At 37.0% G+C, this 25,186-nt stretch overlaps 1 long non-coding RNA gene across 5 annotated transcripts; it reads right to left on the bottom strand.

Annotated features, from left to right (window-relative positions):
* Nucleotides 317-17,709, bottom strand: LOC110408240. Of its 5 annotated transcripts, none has more exons than XR_002444241.1 (3): nucleotides 17,569-17,709; nucleotides 13,178-16,483; nucleotides 317-2,306 (listed from the first exon to the last, which is right to left on the bottom strand). It is a non-coding gene; the product is annotated as an uncharacterized LOC110408240 (long non-coding RNA). The 5 variants fall into 5 exon arrangements; XR_002444245.1 differs by lacking the exon at nucleotides 317-2,306 and having other exon boundaries at nucleotides 7,828-13,312; nucleotides 14,553-16,483; XR_002444236.1 differs by lacking the exon at nucleotides 317-2,306 and having other exon boundaries at nucleotides 7,828-13,317; nucleotides 14,553-16,483.

The raw sequence follows: 25,186 nt of genomic DNA on the forward strand, positions 1-25,186 counted from the left end.
AATCAGGAAGTTTGATCTAAAACAATCTTTCACTTTACATAAGAAAAAAAATTAATGTGATCAAAATGACGTGAACAGTGGGATCAAGTGCACCCTCAGCAAGTTTGCAGAGGTCACCAAGCTGAGCAGTACACTTCTTATAAGGCCATGTAGTGACAGAACAAGGGCAAACAGTTTTAAGTTGGAAGAAGGTAGATTTAGACTAGATATTAGGAAGAAATTCTTTACTGTGAGGGCGGTGAGACACTAGAACAGGTTGCCCAGTGAGGTTGTGAATGCCCTCTCCCTGGAAGCATTCAAGGCCAGATGGGACGGTGCTTTGAGCAACCTGATCTAGTGGGAGGTGTCCCTGCCTATAGCAGGAGGGTTGGAACTAGGAGATCTTAAAGGTCCCTTCCAACCCACATCATTTTATGAAATAAAAAAAGTCAAGAAAATATACACACAGTAAAAGAATTATGGAGTGTTGAATATTTAAAACTTTGGAATGAAAATAGGCCCTCTCATCTGTGCTGTTGAATTATGTTGTTTTTCCCCAGGTTCAGGGCTTTGCATTTATCTTCTGTGTAAGTCATGAGATTCCTTTTTACCCTTTCTCCAATCTATTTAGGTTGTTCTGAACAGCAACACGACTATGTGGTACATCAACCACTCTTTTCAACTTTGTTTCATCTACAAACTTGATGAGGGTGTACTCTGTCCTGTTGTATAAGTCATTCATGAAAATGTTTAACTATAAGGGCCACAATAGAACAACTCCTGGTTAAACGGCTAGTGATGGAAGTCCAGTTGGACTTCATGCCCCTGAACAAAACTGTTCAAGACTGGCAGTTCATCCACTTCTCAGTCCACCTCACTACAAAGGTATAAGGAACACGAGTTTTTCTATGATAACATCATGAAAGACAGTGCCAAAAGTCAAGACACAGCATCCACTAAGCGTGGCATTTCATCATAGAAGGATATCAAGATTGTCAAGTACAATTTCACATTTGTGTATCCATGCTAACTATTCCAATAACATTACTTTTCTAAATATTTTTGGAAACAGGGAGGTTCATCGTTCTACCCCTTCTGGTTGCATAAGTGAATTGCTTTCACACGTGCTCCCAGAGCTGGCTGTGTCACTTTACCAGATACTCAATCATTGGTTCAGGCCAAGACTTAGCAATTCCCAGACAGGGTTCCAAGTGCATTTGCCCTATTTTCTCAACAGTGATTGAGGTGAGTCTGCTTACTATGTATGCAGTTCTCTGGTTCTTTCTTCTTGCCCTTAATGAAAACTGGAGGGGGCCCTTTATCATCTTTGTGGCCTTCCACTGGACTCCTTCTAGGAGATCTCTCTGTTGTTTTTTTTTTTTAACTGGGGAGCCCAGAACTAGACACAGTAGTCTAAATGTGGCCTCATCAGGGCAGAGTAGAGTGGGAGTATAACCTCCCTCAACCTGCTGGCCATGCTCTTTTTAATGCACCCAAGGATATAATCGGACTTCTTGGTCACAAGGGCACACTGCTGGTTCATGGCCAACCTGCTGTCCACCAGGACCTCTGGGTCCTTCTTTGCAGAGCTTCTCTCCAGCAGATCATCCCCTAACCTGTACTGATGCAAGCAGTTATTCCTCCCCAGGTGCAAAACTCTTCTTGCTTTTGTTAAACTTCATCAGGTTCCTCCTTGCCCAGCTCTGTTCAGGTCTCTTTGAACGACAGCACAGCCTTCAGGTGTGTCAGCCAATCCTCCCAGCTTTGTATCATCAGCAAACTCGCTGAGGATGGACTCAATCCTTTCAACCAAGTCATTGATAAAGATGTCAAACAGGACCAGATCCAGCACTGACCCTGGGATCATTGCTAGTTGCAGGCCTCCAGCCAGACTCTGCACTGCTGATGACAACTCTCTGAGCTCTTCCAGTCAGCCACTTCTCAGTCCACCTCACTGTCCACTCATTATCCCACATTGTCTAAGTTTCATAACAAGGATGTTGTGGGAGATGGTGTCAAATGCCTTGCTGAAGTCAAGGTACAAAACATCCACTGCTCTCTCCTCATCTTCCCAACTAGTGACGACATCATAGAAGGCTATCTGGTTGGTCAAGCATGATTTCCCTTTGGTGAATCCATACTGACTGCTCCTACTAACCTTCTTCTCTTCCAGTCGCTTGGAGATGACATTCAGAGCATGTTATTACATCACCTTTCCAGGGACAGAAGTGAGGCTGACTGGCCTGTATCCTGGATCCTCCTTCTTGCCCTTTTTGAAGTCTGGCATTGGCTATCTTCCAGTCTTCATGCACCTCTCCCATTTGGACCTTTCAAAAGTGATAAAGAGTGGTTCAGCAATCACTTCCGCCAGTTCTCTCAGTACACATGAGCACATCTCATCAGGACCCATAGATTCGTGCGTGTTGATTTTGGCTACATGCTTTCTGTCCAGATCCACCTCAGTCAGTGGAAGTCTTCCCTGACTCTCTCACTTACCTCCAGGGTCTGGGATTCCTGAGGGCTAGTCTTAGCATGAAAGACTGAAGCAAAGAAGGCATTCAGAATCTCTGCCTTCTTAGTGTCCCCTGTTACCAAGACACCCACCTCATTTAGTAGGGAACCAATATTTTCCCTAGTCTTTTACTGCTGGCATATTAAAAAAAAAAAACAAAAAAACAAAAAAACCTTCTTGTTATCCTTTACCTTCTTTTCAAGGTTTAATTCCAAGAGGGCCTTAGCTTGCCTCATTACATCCCTACAGGCCCTGACAACATTCCTATATTCTTTCTAGATGGACAAGCTGTTTTCTCACATTTCATGGACTTTCTTCTTTACTTTCAGTTTAACCATGAGTTCCTTGCTCATTCATGCAGTCCTCTTGCCACCTTTCCTCGATTTCTTACTCTTAGAGATGCACAGATCTTGAGCTTGGAAGAGGTGGTATTTAAGTGCCAACCAGCTCTTATGGGCCTCCTTACCTTCTAACATTCTAGCCCATGGGCTACCTCGAAGTGATTAATATTTACCTCCACATCATTAATATTTACTTTTTTGTTATTGTCTTAAAAAAAGAACTTGTGGGATAATTTTGCAGCAGATTTACATTTTGTCTAGTAGATCATATTTTGCCACAGTTGCTCAGATTTTTCTGATTCGTTTTACAGCAGAAGGAATAACTGTATAATGTTATAGGACATCATGCTTTGTGTTTTGTTACACCTTCATGTTTTCAATACTATGAGTATTTCTTCAGTTGTATAATGAATGCAGTCTAGATAAAAAACTTCAAAACATTAAAATTGTTCTCTCATATGAATTAAAGCAACCACATAAAATTTCATTATGGTTACTCAGTTAGTCTGTGGTGATAAATTGCTTCTGTTTTATATGGTGTGAAACCTTGGGGATCATATTTTCTCAGCAGAGGCTCCAGGCTCTTCTCATTTGTCTAGGTAAATAATATATTATGATCTTCAAAGCATAAGTTCTTAAAAATTGTGTGTACACATTTTTCCTACTAAAGAAAGAGTTTAAGCATACATATTTACATTGGGAAAAACATTATTCTTCTGTTTTATTATTCCGTTTCTTCTGCAAAGCCTGTATAATAATCTGTAAGCAAGCAAAATAAAAATAACTTTTGCACCTTCCTCCTCCTGTTCTCGTGATTTATCATCTTTTTTTAGGATTCCACACTTGTCCAGGTGTGAATTCCAGAGGAGAACTCAAAAATTTTAAAGGTGGCAATTGTGATAGGTATTTGCCTATGCCCACCTTTATACCTTTCCACACATAATCATCCTGCTTCAGGGAGAATCTCTGGGTAGTATTTTTAAACAGCTGTTTAATCTAAGAAGAAAATGGAAACACATGCAGGAGGAACAGCAAAAGGCTCATGTTGTTTTGAGCATCTCAAGACTATTCAAAATTCTCAAAAACTATTTTAACTCATCCAGAATAAAAGTTGCCCTTGTTAATAGTTCCCATAGTAAGGTTCCTGAACTGCAAGAATGATGACAATACTGAGTACAAATAATGGAACAAATTCACAGTTTCATAAGAGCATATGCTATATACAAACTGGCAAACCCAAAACAAATCCTAGGTCAACGTCAACAATGCTAAACAATGCTCTGAGATGTGCTTACAATACTGCTACACACTTGAAATCTTAAAGGCAGTGAGCAAGGGACCACTGATGCAATAGGAGAAAGAAACAGGGAAACTCAAGCGAAATACTTAAAAGGAATTAAGGAGTTACCTTCCAAAAAGGTGACAAGACCAGCTGCCCAGCTGAAGTACCTCTACACCAATGCATGCAGCTTGGGAAAAAAACAAAACAAAACAACAACAACAACAAAAAACCAGGAGGACTTGGAAGTTATTGTACTACTAGAAAACCATGATGTAATTGCCATCACTGAAACCTGGTGAGATGATTTCTGTGACTGGAATGTGGTTATCAATGACTACAAAATGTTTAGAAGGGGAGGAGGCATTGGCCTCTAAATTAAGAAAGGAATAGATTGAGAAGAGCTGTCCTTGAAGAATAACTGCAAGCAAGCTGAAGGCTTATGAGTGAGAGTTAAAAAACAAGGCAAAAAAAATGCCTTGTCACTGGTCTACTACAGGCCGTCAAAACAAGCAGAGCCTGTTGATGAGGCCTTCTTCCTCCAGCTACAGGAGGAATAATGATTCTGTTGGGGGACTTCAACCACCCTGACATCTGCTGAAAAAGTAGTACAGCAATCTGTAGGCAATCCAGGATGTTCCTGGAATGCATTGAGGATAACTCCTTGAACCAAGTAATAGACAGCCTCACCAGAGAGGATGTAATACTGGATCTGCTCACAAACCCAAGTCATACTCTTCTCACACCTCTTAAGCAGATGAGTCAGAAGGACTGGGGGGATAAATGTATATCCCACAGTATGTGAACATCAGGTTTCCAAACACCTGAAGAACCTTACCATTAATAAGTCAGTAGATCCCAATGAGATTCATTCCAAAGTTCTGAGGAAATTGGCTGACATGGTCACCAAGCCGCCCTCAATGATATTTGAAAAATCATGGCTGTCAGGTGAAGTCCCTGGTGACCGGAAAAAATGCAATGTTGCACTCATTTATAAGAAGAGCAGAAAGGATGATCCAGAGGACTACAAAGCTGTTAGCCTCATCCCTGTGCAGGAGAAGATCATGGAACAGATCCTCCTGGAAGTGATGCTAAGACACACAGAGGGAGGTGATATGAGACTGACTGTGGATGACACCAGTGTGGTCAACACATCTGAGGAAGGGGATGCCATCCAGAGAGATCTAGAAATGGCTTGAGCAGTGGGCCAAGGAGAACTTCATGAGGTTCAAGAAAGCCAAATGCAAAGTCCTTCACCTGGGCCGTGGCAACCTCTGTTAACAGTAGAAGCTGGAAGATGAAATATAGAGCAGATCCCTGCCGAAAAGTACCTGAGGTACTGGTGGATGGCAAGCTGGACACGAGCCAGCAATATGCCCTCACAGCTCAGAAAGCCAAAGGTATCCTGGACTGCATCAAAAGAAGCAAGGCCAGCAGATGGAGGGAGGTTTAGATTTGGGCCCCTCTCTACAAGAAAGACATTGAGGCCCTGGAGAGTGTCCAGAGAAGGACAACAAAGCTAGTGAGGGGTCTGGAGCACAGGCCTTATGAGGAGCGTCTGAGGGAGCTGGGATTGTTCAGTCTGGAGAAGAGGAGGCTCAGGGGAGACCTTATTGCTATCTACAACTTCCTGAAAGGAGACTGTGGCAAGAGGTGTTGGCCTCTTCCCCTATGTAAGTACTGATAGGACTAGAAGGAACAACCTCAAGTTGCACCAGGGGCCGTTCCAACAGGATATTAGAAAAAATTTCTTCTCCAAAAGAGTGGTCAGGTGCTGGAACGGGATGCTCAGGGAGGTGGTTAAGTCATCATCCTTGGAGATGTGTGGGGAAGAGGAGGCTGAGGGGAGACCTCATTGCTCTCTTCAAATACCAGAAAGGTGATTACAGAGAGAGCGGGGTTGGTCTCTTCTCACTGGTGACAGGTGACAGGACAAGGGGAAATGGCCTCAAGTTGCGCCAGGGGGGGTTTAGGTTGGATATCAGGAAAAACTTCTTTACAGAAAGGGTTGTTAAGCACTGGAATAGGCTCCCCAGGGAGGTGGTTAAGTCACCTTCCCTGAATGTGTTTAAAAACCATTTGGATGTGGTGCTCAGGGACTCAGGGATTTAGTGGTGGGTTGTTAGAGTTAGGGTAGTATGGTTAGGTTGTGGTTGGACTTGATGATCTTGAAGGTCTTTTCCAACCTGAGTGACTCTATGATTCTATGATTCTAAATGTGTAGATGTGGTACTAAGGAACATTGTTTAGTGGGGAAATATTGGTGACAGGTGGATGGTTGAACCAGGTGATCTTGGAGGTCTTTTCCAACCTTGATGATTCTATGGTTTTATATGACTCTATGATCCTGCCTCTCTACTCTGTGCAGGTGAGACCACACCTGGAAAACTGCATCCAGATGTAGAGTTCCCAGCACTGGAGAAACATGGATCTGTTGGAGCACACTCAAAGGAGGGCAACAAAAATGGTGCAAGGGATGGAATACCTCCCTTATGAGAGCAGGCTGAGAGATGCAGCTGTTCAGCCTGGAGAAAAGAAGGCTCTGAGGTGACCTGAGAGTGGCCTTTCAGTATCTCAAGGAGAGCTACATGAAAGAAGGGGACAGACTCTTTAGCAGGATCGGCTCTGACAGGACAAAGGGAAGTGATTTCAAACTAAAAGAGGAGAGACTTACTGGATATAAAGAAAAAGATCTTTGTGATAAGCACAATGAGGCACTGAATGACACTGCCCTGAGAGGTGGTAGATTCCCCATCCTTGGAGACATTCATGGTCAGGTTGGACAGGATTCTGGGCAACCTGATCTAGCTGTAGTTGTCTCTGTTCATTGCAGGGGAGTTGAACAAGATGACTTTAAAGGTCCCTTACAATTCAAATGATTCTATGAAAAAAAAAGCAACAACTGAAAGCAAATAAAACAACATTGTGAATGAATAAATCAGCACTGCTACCAGCAACTTTAAGAAGCTAAGCAACACACAGTCATTTGCTGACTCTAACCCTCTGTGGGATGGAGGAGAGAATCAGAAAAAGGTAAAATTTGTGGGATGAGATAGAGACAGTGTAATAGGACAGAAAAGGAAGGGAAAAAATAGTAAATATATATATATATATATGCAGAACAAACAATGCACAGTTCTGTTGCTCAGCCACACATCATTGCCCAGTCAGTCTTCAAGCAGTGGCCGCCCCCCATCAGCCAACTCTGTCCAGCTTTATTTGAGTAAGCTGTCCTGGTTCTGTCCTCACCAAGCTTTTTGTGCACCCCCAGCATTCTCTTTGTTGGGGCAGCATGAGAAGCTGAAAAATCCTTGAATTAGTGTAAGCATTGCTCAATTAAAGCTTAAACATTGGTGTTATCAACAATGATTTTCTTTTAAATCTGAAACATGGCATAGTACCAGCCACTCTGAGGAAAATTAACTTCATCTGAGCCCGTCAGGACACTGGGATCTTCCCAGCTAGCTGGTGAACTGTTGAAAGTGACTCAGCAAGCACTTTTATCAGCTATTTCCACAACTCTGGCTGAATACCATCCAACCCCCTGGATTTTTTAAGGTAAATTAATTATTGAATTCCAGATAATCTGAAAAAATTTGTAGTACCAAAAACATTTTTGGAGTTAATTTTCAGCCCGTCTTAAAAGTATATTTTTTAGTGTATCCCAAATGGTCTTGTACTGCTTTTTTATTTAACTACAAAATCAAGGAGATAAGTTCTCTGCATTATTTCCTTTTTATTTTCCCAGGTTTTTAGCACATGATTGGTAGGTAAATAGGTAAGTAAGCATATAACATGTAGATAGCTGTGGATTGAATACAGCCTTAAAAGGAAAATCCTGATAGGTGCTTGTGTCTAAGTTTCCTAAAGATAGCATAACAGCTACATGTTTCAGCATACTAACATAAGCAGGACTCTAACCAAAGAATGTATCAAATCTAGCTCATAGGAATATACTAAGGAGATAAAAGTGTCTTTAATTTCATGTCTCTCAGTTATTTAAACCTCTCAGCTGGAGAGGCCTCACTGGGCAGAATCCACCTTTACAGTTCTGTTTCAATAACAAAATTGAAAGCGGTGATTTCTTTCCTTCTATATCCTTTATAGGAAGTCCTTCTTGTTATAAGAGACCTCCTAACTATCTGAACTTTAATGAATCCATGGGGCTGGGCAGGAATAAATTGTTAGTGTTGAAGATGAAATAGCTTAAAAATTACTTTTTAAAATGAATTCAGCATTATTTCAGTTGAGTTGCAAGACAAGTTCATCAGAGAATGACACTTAAATTACATAACTTTTTTTCCAAACTGTCTGAAGATCCTTTTTCCTTTTTCCATGAATATCTGTCAAAATACAAGTGAGGAATTTTAGACTGTTGTTACATGAATACATTTATATTGACTTATTAAACACAGAACTATCATTAAACACCTCTTAAAATCTAATCACACTTTAATATGGAACTTTTATGTATAGCTCAACAAATATAATTTTGAAAAAAATTGTAGAATAGTTGGGGAGTTCTCTTAACATGTGAACATATGAAGACCTTTTTAAAGGCTTTGAAGACTCCTGAGCTGTTTCTTACGGTAAATAACTTTTGTGGTGTAAAGCTGACTAGTGCATGTAATTTGTAAGTTCTCCCAGTAGAAGTCATATATGACATAATAGATACAACCTCTGAGGAACTTTCATAAAGACATAAAATAATTACAGCCTTTCATTATCTTTTCCAGGCTTTTAGCTTCTTCAAAATGGATTATTATTTTTTTTTTTTCTTAAATGTTAGGAGGAACCCATTAAGTTAGAAAAGTAGTAAATCAAATGAGAATTTCCTTTTCAGTATTTTAGGGATAAATAAAACACATTTGAGCCTGTAATTTCTCCTACTGATAAATAAGATTCAAGGTAGTCTGGTAGGTAGACATCTTCCAATGGTTCATTGAAAAGGTATTAAAATCTTTCCCCTCCTATTCTCATATCTTCCTTGTCAAAGTTTCTCTTGTCTTTTGCTGTCCATACTGATGAAGTTCTTCTTAAAGTTTGGTAACTTCCCTGTAATTTTGTATCTTTCCAGTGTTCTTTTTGTTGCTTATCAAGTAATGGAAATCCTCCGCATTTTTTTGCTGATTCAAAATTTGAATACACATTGGAATTTATTCATTATTTATATATGTATACATGCACATATATGCTACCTCTTTAACCTCAAAATAAAACTTCTATAATTCAACATATTTCTGGAAGAAAATTTTTTCTCTTGGAAAATGCTTCTCTTGGAAAAGATTATACACTATGAAATTTTCTATAGAGTCAAAAGAGTATAGAGAGGTGTGTGGGAATGATATTTTTAGGATATTTTTGGTATTGTTTTTCCAATATTCCTTTCTATTCTGAAGAACTGAAGGAAAATTAATCATAGTGCAAGAGAATTCTGAACTAATTGTATAAGATAATAAATGGTAATTTGAGATGAGGCAATCTAAATTTAGTGACGTTTCTTAGTAAAATGTTACCTGTTTTAAAAAGCATGTCAGTAGAGTAGATATAGACAAAAAACATTAAGCAACACATAGAATAGTTTGAGAAATAATGTAATTTGACATAATGGAATTACTTTTGAAATAATGTGACCAACACAATATTCAGAGTTAACAAATAGGAGAAAAATTCCACAGGGCATTAGAGAACATATAACAAGATTGACAAGATTGAAAAAAAAAGAAAAAAAAAAAAAAGACATGTAAGATTGTCTTTATCTTTGCTGATCTGTTCCTACTCAATACTTATTTGAGCTCTCAGTCAGGTCAATGCTTCCTAATCTTCCAGTGTCATGTTGGAAGGACTGCATAATAACACAATAATTTTAGGCTCACTTTGGTATCTTTTGCATACTATGATAAAGCTAGGTAAAATGATTTCTTGCTGGTGTAGTTTTGAACATTTTTCCATTTTTCAAATCATAAAATTTTAAAAACTTATTGGGATTAACAGCATGAGCAGGTTAATGACAGCACTAATTACAAGTCAGAAATTATGATCAAGTTTTATGCAGTGGAAACTGCTGAAGAAAACAGGCACCAGATAATCCTTTCATAAATGTTAATGAGCTCTTTTCTTAAATAAAATAAGATCATAATTTTATTGAAAAAAAAAAAAGAAACAACTAGAACAGTGTAAAATAGGACTATTGTATTGAAAATATATCTTGTAACTTTAACGATTATTTCAGCAAAATGCTTGAATAATCATTGTCACATTGGCCAAGGAAGGCTGCAGAAATGATCCAGATGATGAAACACATCTCCTGTGAGGACAGGCTGAGAGTGCCGGGGCTATACAGCCTGGAGAAGAGAAGGTTACGGGAAGATCTGATAGTGGCTGTTTGGTATCTAAAGAGAAGATTATAAGGAAGAAGGGGACAGGCTCTTTAGCAGGATCTGTAGTGATAGGACAAGGGGAAATGGTTTCAAACTAAAAGAGGGGAGATTTAGATTGGATATAAAGAAAAAAGTTTTTTACAATAAGGTTGGTGAAGCACTGGAACAGGTTGCCCAGAGAGGTAGTAGATGTCCTGTCCCTGGAGATATTCAAGGTCAGGCTGGTCGGGGCTCTTAGCAAACTGGAGGGATTAGATGACATTTAAAGGCCTCTTCTAACTCAAATGATTCTATGATTCTATGACCAGGAGGCTTTTGGATATCTTCAAGGAGAGAGACCCCACAGTAATCTCAATTTTGGTGAACACAAGTCAAATTAGCATGATTTTCTCTGTAACTTTATAGGCAAACTCTCCCAAGCCAAATGGTTTTGCAACACCAGTACTGTTGCTTTTCCTTGCTTTCTGTCTTTAAACACAAATTAAATTTTAGGTACACAATTGCCTGCAGGTTTCTGGGAAGAAGATAAAATCAATGCTCCCCCAAAGGATGTTGGCATAATCAAGAATTGCTGAGTAGTAAATATTGGTGGTTATTTCTGTGCTTAGGCTCCTCTAAACGAAAATAGAAAAAAGAAAGCAAAATTTTTAAAAATGTGCCATTAAAAATACTGTGGATTATAAAACACGTAGGAAACCTTTGGGAAGACCTATGCTTACTGGCAGGAATTTAGACAAAATGTAAAAAGTTTGCACTCAACGAAGGCAATTGTGTTGTGATGAAAATCTCTTAAACACATAACTGTTGCAGTAAGTGTCCAGCTATTTTAATATGATATTGACATTAATTTTAGTGTATAAACATATCTATCCCAATTTAAGTATGAAAATTCACTACTAATCTTCATCATCTATTTTATGTAGGAAAGAAAGATGAAGAATCTTTTTTTTTTTTTTTTTTTTGATTTCCAGATAGCATTTTACTCTGTGAAATGTCCATGCAGGAGATGAGGTTTTTTTGTAATTAGGAGAGTACTGCATTTCTGTAGCTGTTTCAGTAGCCAGAGATGCAATCTCTTATAAAGTATGCTGCATTCAATCACAAAATTGAATACAGCTCTCTGCTCTGGCAATATGATCTAGCTGTTGATGTCCCTGTTCATTGCACAGGAGTTGGACTAGGTGATCTTTAAAGGTCTATTCCAATTCAGAGGATTCTATGATTCTGTTTTCAGAGAGTAACAGACTTGTTACAAGCTAGAATGATTTTAATGACGGCAGAATCAAAATACCTAAAATACTTTTCATGCAAATAGAAAATTCTCTCTCATCTAAATATCCCAAGATATCTATGTTTTCCTCATCTCACTTTATTTCTGACATAAGCAGACATACAGATAGACAGACAAGTAGCACTTGCAGCATCTCACAGTTCTGATCACTGACAGCGTTCTCATTCACTTTAAGATTTATAGGGCTTTCTGGTACTTCTGAAAGAGCAGATGCAATCTCTTTGTGACTCTTTGTAAAATGATCTCAGAGCAGACACTTGCAATTTTCTTGAACAGTCACGAGGAAATTTCCTTCAGTTAGTGATTTACAAATGTAGTGAATTCACCCCATCTGGCTTGTAAACCCTCACTCTATTGCTTGTTTACTTCCCTTCAGTGGGATGGTGGAGAGAACTGGAAAGGCTTAGTAGAGAAAACTGATGGGTGAAGATAAAGACAGTTTAATAAGTGACGGGAAAAAAACAACATAAAAAATAAAATAAAATGTCCAAGTAAGAGGTGTAAAAGCAATAACTACCCATCTTCCAACAGAGACCTAATCCAGCCAGCCCTTGAGCAATGGCTACTTTGGAAAAAATCACACCCTCCTTGATGGGGGTCAGAGTGACACACAGGAGGTCTTGACATCATACAAGCACTGTTCAGCAACTGATAAAACATCCCTGTGTTGATAAACACTTTTGGTCACAGATACAAAATACAGCATCATATGAGCTGCTCTGAAGAAATCCCAGCCAGATAAATTACGGTGATAAAATACATGACAGCAAAATAGAATACCTGAGACCGAAGTGAAGGTCATCTGGGGGTCCTTCTGTCAGGAATTACAGTCAGCTAATCAGAAGCTGATCAAATCAGTAAGTTTGCTTTGAAAATTAATTTTCTGCTTGTCAAGAATGTTCATAAAACTTTTCATAGACCTAAGTCACGTGATTTGCAGGTATGAAATCAACTGCATTCTGAGAACTTGCCCAGTGTCTAATGTTCTTAAAAAGACATATACAAAAAATAGGAAAAATACTGTAGGGAAAAATAACTCAGCAAAATTGTGGATAGATATATGAAGGTTTTCTATGTATTTTAATGAATTTTCTTGTTCATCATCAATGAAAAGATATTTTTTTCAAACATTTCAACACATTGATATTCATAAATGGAATCAAAAGATTACAAAAGACAAGTTCCAAATTCTACATATCCTGATTTACCCAACCTATCCCTCTGGGTGCAATGACAACAAAACTAACTTGAGGAAGAACAATATTCTGAAAATAAACTAGGTAGGAAAATAACTGTAAGCAGCTAAACAACACTGCTGATAACAGAATGTAGATAAATGTAAGCATTATGACATAATGGAAAAATAAAAACCCAGATGTGGAAATGTCTCCTTACCTTCTATTCCCTTTGTTATGAATTTCTGATGTTTATTTGGGTCAAATATTTAATACACAATTCTTTGCTGGATTGGATTTCCAGTATAAGGGTAGTTTGCTCACAGATAAAATCCCATAGAGAAGTGAACTAGAACTGCTCTAGAAAAGAAAAAGTCAGTCTACAAAAATGTAATTTGGGTTCTTTAACATTACAACTCATATAACAGCTGTCTGGAATAAAATACTGTCCTGTTAGGTAAGTTTGTAATTCTCAGATGAAAACAGATTTTGAAAGATAATCTAACCTTCAATTAACTTCCTGAGTTTAAATAGATGTCTAAAAAATCTGCATCATGTTTTGTATAGTAGTTCATTTACCTTTTTGATTACATTTTTTACTCTGTAGGTACAGTATTTATATGTACCAGCTACGTAAATTAATCTTTTAAAATTAATGGACTAATTAATATTAATGTTAATCTATTGTTTCAAACTCTTTGAAAACTAAGAGCACTGGTTAGTACTCCTTTGAACATCTCTTTTCCAGCTGCATCAGATACACTCTAATTTTTATTTTGATGTTCCTTACTGCACTCTTTTCAATGAAGACTGAAATTCTGAATGATTACTCTCTTGCAAAACCTTTGCAATCATCAAGTGTGGTAAACCAAAGAGTAGAAGAATGCATCTATGATTGTATTAATATGCTAAAGAGAGTCAAGAAACATTTTTGGAGACACTGAAATTAAATCATACCTTTTGTTAAGATTTTAAATTACAGTTTTTTTCCTGAGCCCTCTACACATATTTCCAGACAATTCTTGGATGTGCTTAAGAGTATTTTAATCTAAGGACATTTTGTGATCAATTAGTTTTGTTCTCTGTAATAACCCAGGACCATCTATATACTGTGCACTGTGTTGATCAAAAGCATCATATAATCATATAATGAACTGGATTTAAAGGGACCTTAAAAATCATCTGGCTCCAGATCCTTCACCATGAGTAGGGTTGCTACCCACTGAATCAGGTTGTCCACTGCCCCAATACAACCTGACCTTGAATGCCTCCCAGCACAGTTGTTTATCCTCTTTTTCTAAAGCTTGTGAATTCAAGCTATTTAAAATTTTTATATAAGATCAGAAACCTAAAAATAGCTATCACAGGAAAACAATAGGAATAAAATAGGAATAAAATAAAAAATAATGCTGACAAGAAATGTATTAAGTAATAATAATGAGTTAATTGTGTGACAATCTGACCTTAGAGAAAGTTATTTCTGGTGATAGAACTAATCTTGTGATCTCAGACAGGTGAGAAAGGCCAGCTGCCCTACAGGTTTCTCAAAACTATTATAATGACAAATGTAATTTGTACAACAGTTTTTTTGATACCTGAGGCCAATTTTATGTGCTTCAGCAGATAGTGAATTGCCAGCACTCCTAGATTTCTCTCTGTGGACTAACATAGAAAACAAAAATCTTTTAGGCTCATGAATGTTCTTTGTTTCAATGGCCTTAATCACTGTACTCTGGAAAACAAATAAATAAATAAATACTCTTTCAACAGCATTACAAATATTAAACCACTCATGATTTTAAACATCTTCACAATTTCTTGTTCAAAGACATGCAGATTTTATTTCCATCTATTCTGTTTGAACTAACATTATCTTTCACATTACGTATTCTTCTCTCTCACTAGTATTCAATCTGAGATTGTGTTCATTACAGATGATCATATCACCTATCAATATTCATTTTCCTAGGCTAAGTCAAAGAATCACTTTCATTCATTCTTCTGGTATCTTTCTTCACAACTGTGGAAACAGTCAAACTCTTTTACATGTATAAACAAACATTCCTTGTTTCCATACTCTTATTCTTTTTATTGAAATTTTATATTTATTTATTTTGCTTTCACAAATATATAGAACTTGAGAGCTTGAAACGTATTCAAAAATGTTAGCCTTCAATTTTCCAATGTTGAAGTAGTTTATTTTGAGCAGTAACTGCCATAAACATTACTATCAATATTTCTTATTTAGGATTTTTAGAACATCATTCAGTCATGATAGGTGTTGGTAACAGACAAAACACATATGCATGAAACAAGAGCAACTGTGCCTTAAGGCAAAGACCGTTGCTAAGCACTGATGCAAAGCACAACACTTCAACAGGTATGGGAGGAAACATTTGGCTATTGACATGCAGCTTCAGTGAGAGATCCCAACTGTATAGTTGTTGAGCAGAGGAATTTTAATATGCTTTCAGGACAGCAATCATGGTCCGATGGAGCTTTACAAGGACTTAAATCCTTTCATAAGTGTATTTCCCTTAATAACGATGGTCTTAATTTAAAATATATATGTTTATGAGATTTTTATTTAAAACATTTTAATCATCACAATTTACTCCAGATCAACAACGTCCTCTGAATTTAAGGAATGACTGCTCTTTCATCCCAGGAAGCTCACAACTTTTCCATAATACAGTATACGCATTTCATGCTAGTTTACAATGGCAAATTCAAACATAGGTATGTGGCTATTGTATGCTCTCCAAACATAATGATAAACAGTATAATGTCTGGTGTAATTAAATCTGTTAGGTTGAAGTATTCCTCATACATGTATATATTAAACTTGTGAAAAATGTGAGTTTGATGAGAATTTCTAATTTTCTAATCAATTACAGTGAAAGATTGTTTAGTAAATTAGATAGTGTCCAGATATTGTTTATACAAGTCTCTTTACCTCCTTATTTTCTCATAACATATTGTTTCTGTTCATTCATCCCTGGTTTGTGCTTTCTTTACTGAGATACCAGTCTCAGTGGAATTTATGTCAGATTTTTTGGCATGTAATCTGTACTATATTTCACAGATACTAAGCATAAAAAATATGGAAAATGCTATTTTCTTTATGATAGAGATCCAGAAGTTCAGATCTTCTACCTCTACAGAGCAAATACCAGGTTTTTTAATATAAATATTATTGATTTTAATAAACCCAGCTTTATTTCTTTGTGATCTTCAAAAATACCTGAAGTTTGCATTGATTTTCTCCTTACATGGAAGGAAGTTACATTGGAAGCAAGAAATATTCTATTTTAGGGACAAAATTCTGTCCTCAGCTCAAACAGCTGGTAATATATATAAATATATATACATAAATCTATATGTAGAATTTGACTTTCCTTTTTTTCTTTTTTTTCCCAGACAGAATCACAGGAATTATGATGAGGGCCTTTTATACTGGCAACTTCTGCATAGTAGTTAGAGTGGAAACAGTAGGATCCATACTCAATTGTCTTCCACAATCCTCCTGAAAAAGAGTTAAGAACCAAGAGTAATGCTTCTTTAGAGAGGTAATTTCACATGAAAATTAATGTTTTTTTAAGGTTATCATTTCTAATGTGAGGTGTCATAGAATCACTACACTGCAAAAAAAACATTAATCTTGCCTAGTATAGCCACTGTGGCACAGACATTCCTTTAAATCTCTACATCAGTAGTAGAGTAATGTTACCTACAGTGATAGTGCAACATAATCTCCTAACAAAAAATAGAGTCATTCTAGAAAACTACATTATTAGCCACATTAGTATGATATTCTGATTAGTGAATCACGGAATCACAGAATAGTTGAGGTTGGAAAGGACCTCTGAAGGACTTCTTGCCCAACAACCCTACTCAAGTAGAGAAAATTTTAGTTCCACTTTAAGGATTTTTAATTACATTTTAAGGCAGCTATTTCCTCCTTTTAAGAAGCTATCCCTCACTATTATTTTTCTAGAAGGAATCTACTCCATGATTTACAGAATAACTTATAACCTGCTAGTGTAGATCTATATTATATATGTTTTATAGCAAGAATCCAGAGATAACAATTTAACACGACAATATAGTAGAAAAGCTATACTTGATCTAAGTGTGAATACATGAAATAGGATTTGTAATTACCATTTTCTCTAGGAGATTAAAATATTAAGACTATGCTAGTCATATATACCATTCTTATGACACAGTTATGCATGAGCATTATAAACATTATTTCCCAGTGTCTTTCAGATAAAGTATCTGGAAGTGATAGGTAGATGCTGATGGAACCTGAATTAGATCTTACACTGATAGGATAATATTAGGATGCTCAGTCCATCTGTCTGGGTATACTATTCCTTAAGAAAAACACCTCGGTCCACTCTGGCCCTGGGAGCAGAGTTCACTGGTTTCATGATCAGAGCCATGTGAAGTTTCCTATTTTGTTGTTGTCGTTGTTTTGTATTTGTTTGGTTCATATTCCTTTGTAAATAAAAGAACAACAGTAGCTGAAAAAACTCAAATATATGGAAATTAAATCTTATGGAAAATTGGAAATCTATTTAAGTAAATGTGTTGGTTTAAACTTACTTAGTTGCTAGATGCCCAGCCAGATGCCCTCTCATTCCCTCTCCTCACCTGAATAGGAAGAAAAAATAATGAGTTAAGATAAAGACAGTGGCATATCTGATTAATTGCTGTCATGAGCAAAAAAAAAAAAGACTTCATAGAGCTTAATTTAATTTATTGCCAATTAAAAATAAAATATAACATTGAGAAACAAAAACAAACCCCAAAGCACTTTCCCCCATCCAACTCCTTTCTTCTCAAGCTCAAATGCACTCTTACTTCCTCCAAATGGAGAATGGGTGTTGTGGTCAGTTCATAACACTTCACCTCTAGCAGTCCTTCATTCTCATGCACTTCTCCTGTCTAAGTGTGAGCTTCACATTGCATATCTTATTAATGTTTATAAATGTGGATGTGGCCAGGCTCTTTTCAGTGATGCCCAGCAACAGAACAAAGGGCAATGCACAAAAACAGGAACATAGGAAGTTTCATGTGAACATGAGGAAATGTTCTTTACTTAGAAGGTTACAGAGCACTAGAACAGGCTACTCAGAGAGGTTGTGGGGTCTTCTTCTCTGAAGATATTCATAACTTGTCTAGACACTAGCAAACACTGAATCATCTATTCCTAAGCAGGTATTTTCAGCATTAAACTGGCTGTTGAACTCTTATATTAATCACTGAAAGAACATCATAGTCAAAGAAGGAAGAACTATGGATGGACAATTAAAAATTTAGGTCAGGTATTCTTGGTATGTACAATGATTACAGAAATGAAAACCTTTAACCTTTTAATTTTCAGCCGCACTTCGTTCTAGAATTCAAACATTGTTTTCACTACTGTCTCATCCTCATCTTGCCTGCTTTTTCTTTTCCTCACCACTCAAAATCCAGACCAATTCTCAAAGGTCTGCTCTGAAAACAATTCCTCCTTATGTCAGCCCATAATGTCATAGGTGGACATTGGTGGTATGGCAGTAGATGTTGAAATTTCTCCCCAGTATTCTTTTACATTTTGTTGCCATGCAACAGATGGCATAATAGGAGCAGTCTGACAAAATGATCCTCTATTCAATGATAGTGATTTTTTTCTAATAATTTATATATGCTTTTTTTTTTTTTTTACATAAAACAAACAATAGGGCATTATTGTGCTATTTTCTTGCTTTCTTTACTAATATTTAAATGAAGATTATCTGTTAAAAATGTCTATAATTTTCGTTTCAACAATATACAATAAGAATTTATTCAGAAGTAATACTCATTTTGATGTAGTTATAGCAACTCAGTCTTTGTTAAGAGGCAGAAACATTTCCACTACCTAAACTAAACTTTAATTTCAAGCCTTAAATTTTCATGTCATCTAGTTATGTTAAGAACATCTTGTTTAACATATTTAAGAATTCATGACATTTTGTTCTCCTCTCATCATCCTTATCTACAGTAAGATAAAATTATTTGAATTTTTCACCACTCAGCATGTTTATTAACTTTTAACAATGTTTTTTTTTTTCTCCTGTATTCAACACATATCTCAAAATAACAGGAAATGGTATGAGATGGGAATATACTTTACTGTAGGATAATTTGACTAAATTAAAATTCATGGTTATGTCATGGTTATATCATTAATCTTGTAGATGATAATTAAAAAAAAATAAGCAAATTGTCGTGGTTTTATGATTTTTGGTTATTGGTATTCCACATCATAACATCATGTAGTGCACTGGGAGTTAAAGAGTTAATGCTCCAGTTCCGCGGATCATGGATAGTTCCGGGTACCTGGTTCTCAGAAGAGAAGAGCTACATCTCCTAGAGGACTGCTTGCTGATCTGTTACCATTTTCCATTCAGAAGGAAAGATAAAAACTGAGACGTGCACTCTTTCTCTCTTCCCCTTCTGCTCATCCCAGCAGCATCTCTCTCTCTAGCCATCTCGCCACCACCATTAGAGTAAGGCCTTTTGGTTTCTCAGACACTCTCATTTTATTCGGTTTATTAGCTTCAATTTTAATTATATTGTATTATATTGTGTTATCTTGCATTCCGATATCTTTCTTAGCAAATTAGTTTGTTTCTCCTCAGATCGTTACTGCTGTTTTGTTTTTAGGCCCATCTCCCTTTCCCTTTCCCCTTTTCCTACTTCCCTTTTCCAATCTTGTGGGTCTGTTGGTCACCCCGCCCCATTAGTCATGGAACTGAGCTGAACCAGCCTGTAAACCTTTGACCTTGAAATGCTTTCATTTGTTTTATTCTACAGTACAATAGAAAAAAAATATTATTATGATTACTTTACTCTGTTTTCAAAGAAAAATATTACAAGTGAGATTATTCCACATTAAATAGAACAGTGTACAATGATAGGGACTGTAGAAATAACGGTTTTAAAATAGGCTGGAGAAATGAGACAACAGAAGTCTGATAAATTTCAAGAAATTGAAGTATCAAGTCTTCTGCCAGGGATAGGGAAGCAACTATCTGGAAAGGAGTTCAACTGAATAGGAACTTAGAGTCCTGGTGGATGATATATTGATCATGAGATGGCAATAAACTATTGCAACAAAGCTGTTCAGCAGTATCCCGAGCTGCTTTAAAAAGACCATTGCCACAGGTCAAGGGAGGTGATCCTTCCTCTTTATCCAGCACTGATGATGCCACAAATAACTTTTTTTGTGTCTGAAACTCTGTACAAAAAGGCATATACATACTGGAGTGAGTCCTGCAAAAGTCCATAAAGAAGATTAAGGTTTTGGAGAATCTATCACACTGAAACGGGTTGGGAAATCTGTGGCTGTTCAACCTTTAAAATAGAATGCTCAGAGGGATTATATCAATATATATGAGGAGCAAAGAAGATGAACCTAGGGCTGGAAGCTAAAGAAGATAGAGACAGATTCTTCTCAGTGGTTCCCAGTCATGAGATAAGAGACAATAAGAAGAAAGTGAAATATAGGAAGTGTCATTTTAGCATACGATTATTACTTTGTTTAAATTGTGACAGTAACTGAGGACTGGTGAGTGTTTTCTAGATAGATTATGGTAGAGTCTCCATCTTTGGAAACACTCAAAACATTACTGAACATGGCCCAGGGCAACTTTTTCTATCTGACTCTGATTACAGCAGAGAGACTGAACTAGATCATTTCTATAGTTTCATGCCAACTTCAACAATTTAGTTATTCTGTGAATACCCCCTGCATTAAAAATAATAAATCACAGAGCAGAAGACTTGTTTTAATCTCTATTAATCTAATACTTTTTTTGTGTCACTCTAACATAAATTTGCAAGTAAGCACATGTGAAAAGGGAAATAAAATTTGTTTTTTAAGAAGTTTTAAGAGCAGATTAAAATAGGTAGCATATATCTGCTTCTTCATATTTTTTTTCCACTCTTGTTAGTGTTCTTTTCAAAGTTTGTTGTAGTTGTTAACTGTTGCTTACTGCATCAGCAGTCTGATTGCTCTCATTCAGGTTTAGTTACCTAAACCTTTAGTTCTAAGACTGATTCTGAATCATTTATCATCAATGATGAATCTGGAAAACGTTCACAGAGTAATTCATTTAGTCTGAATAAATGTCTAAAATTATTCAAGAAATGTGTATTTTTTTTTCCATCAATAGAGAGACTATAAAGTTTAGGCAGCCAGTTAATAATCAACTTGTAACTTTTATGTGCATAATATCGAGTAAGATAAAACATAGAACAAGATATTGATAAGTCACTGGAGATAACCTTTCTTTGAAATATATGCAGATGTGAATGTACTGACAAAAATAACAAAAGTGAACAAAATCCTCACATGCTTTCAGTGGAAGCATAGATACTTGAGCTCAATTTAATTATGTATACCTAAGTATACATTATTATTCACCCATAATGTAGAGAATATAAAACTTGTTCAGTGGTGGCTATGATATTGTATCATATATGATATTGTATTGTAAGGTAACCATCTTCTCTCTGGAGGCTAAGCATGTCACAAAAAGACCCTGTCATAGTTAAGACTGCACTAAATTCATCTGCGTGACAGAGTGAGTGTCTCAAAAGAAATAGGTATCTGTATATTTCTGAAATTGGCTCAGGAAATTCTTATTACCTTCTAAGCAATCTTGTTATTTCCAAAGCTTAAGGGATAATGCTTAATGTTCCTTCTACACACAACAGTCTAAAAAAGGCTGACAGACAATAATTATACAAAACTTCAAAGTGTATATTTATACTGTTTAAACTGAACCTTTAAAATATTAATGGAAAAAAAATGGATAACAGCAAAGTCCTAAGTAAGTCAGTCTCAAAGTAATGTTTCCTATATATTTCCTGGAAAATACAATAGATACAAAGAGATCAATTACACTATTTGATAGAGGAAATTTTCAGATACAAAATACTAGCTTTAAACACACTCACCACCATTAGCTATACATTTTTGCCAGCAATGAACAAGAGTCTGCATACAGTGCTCATAAAAATCTGCAACAATGGAGGTGACCCACTATAATACAGCCACTATGACGGTGTCATTGCTAGGAAGATGTTGCCCACATTTAATCTTTCATCAGCCCAAACAAATGAAAGTCAGAAGGTGCCCCTTCCAGAATATAAGATGGGTGTGGTAAGACAGTCCCGCCAAAATTGTCAGTGTGCTCCACAGTCCTCAAACTGGTATGTGGCCAGCCATTTTTTGTTGAAAGAGAAAAAAAGTTCTCTTCTCCATCCTGATTCTGAAACTTTGAGCCTTCAGCTTTGTCGGTGTCATGATGTAATATCAGTTGATGGTTTGTCATGGTTCTAGGAAATTCAGCAGGATCACCCCTTTCCTATTCCAAAACACAGTTCACGTATTTTTACCCACTGAGGGCTGTGTCCTGAGATTCCTCAATGGGGAATTCAGGTAATTTACATGTTGCCACTCCAGAAAGTGCCGTTTTTACTTGAGCTCATAGTGATGACACCATGTCTTATCCGACTAATGATGTGATCCAGGAAACTCTCACCTCTGGCCTCCTATTTGTTCAATAGGTCCTGACAAACTAACATACAGTATTCTTTCTGTTCCTGTGTGACCATTCATGGGGCACACAAGGCACATATTTCATGATATTTCAATGTTATCACCATGACTTCCAACTCACTGAAACAGATATTCAACTTCCTACACAGTTCCCAGATTGTAATCTGCTGATTTGCACAGATGAGCTGTTCAAAATGATCTTCATTTCATAGTGTGACAGCTGTACACAGTCATCCGGGACACGGCTTGTCTTTCACATTGTTGTCATTGCTGCTGAAATGGATCACTCACCACCTCACCATGCTCACATCCACTGTTTGGTCTCCATAAACGTTCAGCAAGCATCAATAAATGCCAATGGCTGACATTTTTTCCACATGGATGAATTTTTTTTCACACCATTGATTTATATGCATTTCCACATTAGATATTTGCTTATCAGACTGCCCCCTGCTGCCATCTGTCACACAGCAACAAAATGGAAAGGAATATTAGTGGGAAGGTTCAACCTCTACTGTCACACCAGCAGCCTCTGTCTCTGATGTTGTGGGACAACATAATAAAATAGGAGTTATTACTTTGGGAAAAGCCCTTGTAGTAACAGGTAAGCCAGATTGGTTAAACAGTTTATGATAATTTTTAAAAGCCTCTAATTGTCATTAAATGTTGTCCCAGTTATAGAATTTGTACAGAACTGCATACTTTATTTCACATGATCATTTAGAATTTGAAACATCAATTTCTTTTTTCTCTTTCTTCCTTTTTTTTTTTTTTTCCCTAAGAGTGAAAACCATTCTCTAGGGCTATGCTTTTATTCTAACCTTTATCCCCTTTCTATCATTCTCTATTTAAAAAGCATCTCTGGAGCCCAAGAGTACAACTTCTTACCTTTGTGAGAAAATAATTGTGTGGGAGAGAGAAATTATTGATGTTATTATCTCCATCACAAGATCTACTACTGAGAAAAAAAAAAAAAAAAAAGGAAAAGGAAAAGAAAAATAAAAGGAAAAAAAAGGAAAAAAGGGAAAGAAAAAAAAAGAAAGAGAAACATAAAGGTCTTAAATTGTCTGAAGTAATACTTTTTTTAAAAAAATTAACAGATAATTATACTAAACAACATTTTGTGATTATCTTACAGAATGATCACAAGTACATCTAAAATATCACACCATACATCAGCTAAAGAAAAGGTTTTAAGGTGGGATTCTATCACTATATTTCAAATGAACTGAAGTCTTTCCTATATTCACAATATTTTCATAGTATAATAAAACTGTTTTAGTTTGAAGGGACTTTTAAAGGTAATCCAGTCCTTGTAACTCCCTTGCAATGGGAGAGGACAACAACATCTACAGCTACATCAGGTTGTTCAGAGTCATATCCAGCATGACCTTGAATGTCTCCAAGGACCAGGCATCCACCACCTCTCTGGACAAACTGTACCACTGACTCACCACACTTACTGTAAACAAATTCTTCCTCATATTCAATGTAAAACTCCTCTCTTTTAGCTTGAAACCACTTCCCCTTGTTCCATCACAATAGACCCTGCTATAGTGTCATAGAATCATAGAATCATAGAATCATAGAATTGCTAAGGTTGGAAAAGACCTTCAAGATCATCAAGTCCAACCACAACCTAACCATACTACCCTAACAACCCACCACTAAATCATGTCCCTGAGCACCACATCCAAACGGTTTTTAAACACATTCAGGGAAGGTGACTTAACCACCTCCCTGGGGAGCCTATTCCAGTGCTTAACAACCCTTTCTGTAAAGAATTTTTTCCTGATATCCAACCTAGCCTCCCCAGCAAAACTTGAGGCCATTTCCCCTTGTCCTGTCACCTGTCACCAGTGAGAAGAGATTAACCCTGCTCTCACTGCACTCACCTTTCGGGTATTTGAAGAGAGCAGTAAGGGGAGGATGACTTCCCTAGTCCTGCTCACCACACCATTCCTGATACAAGCCAGGATGCCATTGGCCTTCTTGGCCACCTGGGCACACTGCTGGCTCATATTCAGCCGACTGTCCATCAGCACACCAAGGTCCCTTTCCGTCAGACAGCTTTCCAGTCACTCCTTTCCAAGTCTGTAGGGTTGCCTGGGGTTGTTGTGACCAAAATGTAGGACCCGACAGTCGGCCCTGTTGAAACTCATATGGTTTACCTTCAATCCAATCTATCCAGGTCCCTCTGTAGTGCCTTTCCACCCCCTGGCAGATCAACACTCCCTCCCAACATGGTGTCTGTCTGTCCCCTTCTTTCTTATAACCACTCTTTAGGTTGCTATCAGCTCTCCTCAGAGCCTTCTCTTCACCAGGCTGAAGAACCCCAACTCCTTCAGCCTGTCCTTTTAGGAGAGGTATTCTATCCCTTGGATTTTGAGGCCCTCCTCTAGACATGCTCCAACATGTCCATGTCTCTCCTGTACACAACACTCGAGGTGAGGTCTCAGCAACACAGAAGAGAGGAGCAGGATCACACAAACCGAAAAAATTTCTGCATGTAACCTAAGGTAAGTTATGCATAAAATAAGGGAACTTCTACAGCTCCCAGTATTGTATACCGAGCATCCTGAAATTCTTAATATGTTTATTTTCATAACTCTTTGTGAATCTTAGTTT

Source organism: Numida meleagris, chromosome 1 (genome assembly GCF_002078875.1).
Source record: "Numida meleagris isolate 19003 breed g44 Domestic line chromosome 1, NumMel1.0, whole genome shotgun sequence".
Taxonomy (NCBI): domain Eukaryota; kingdom Metazoa; phylum Chordata; class Aves; order Galliformes; family Numididae; genus Numida; species Numida meleagris.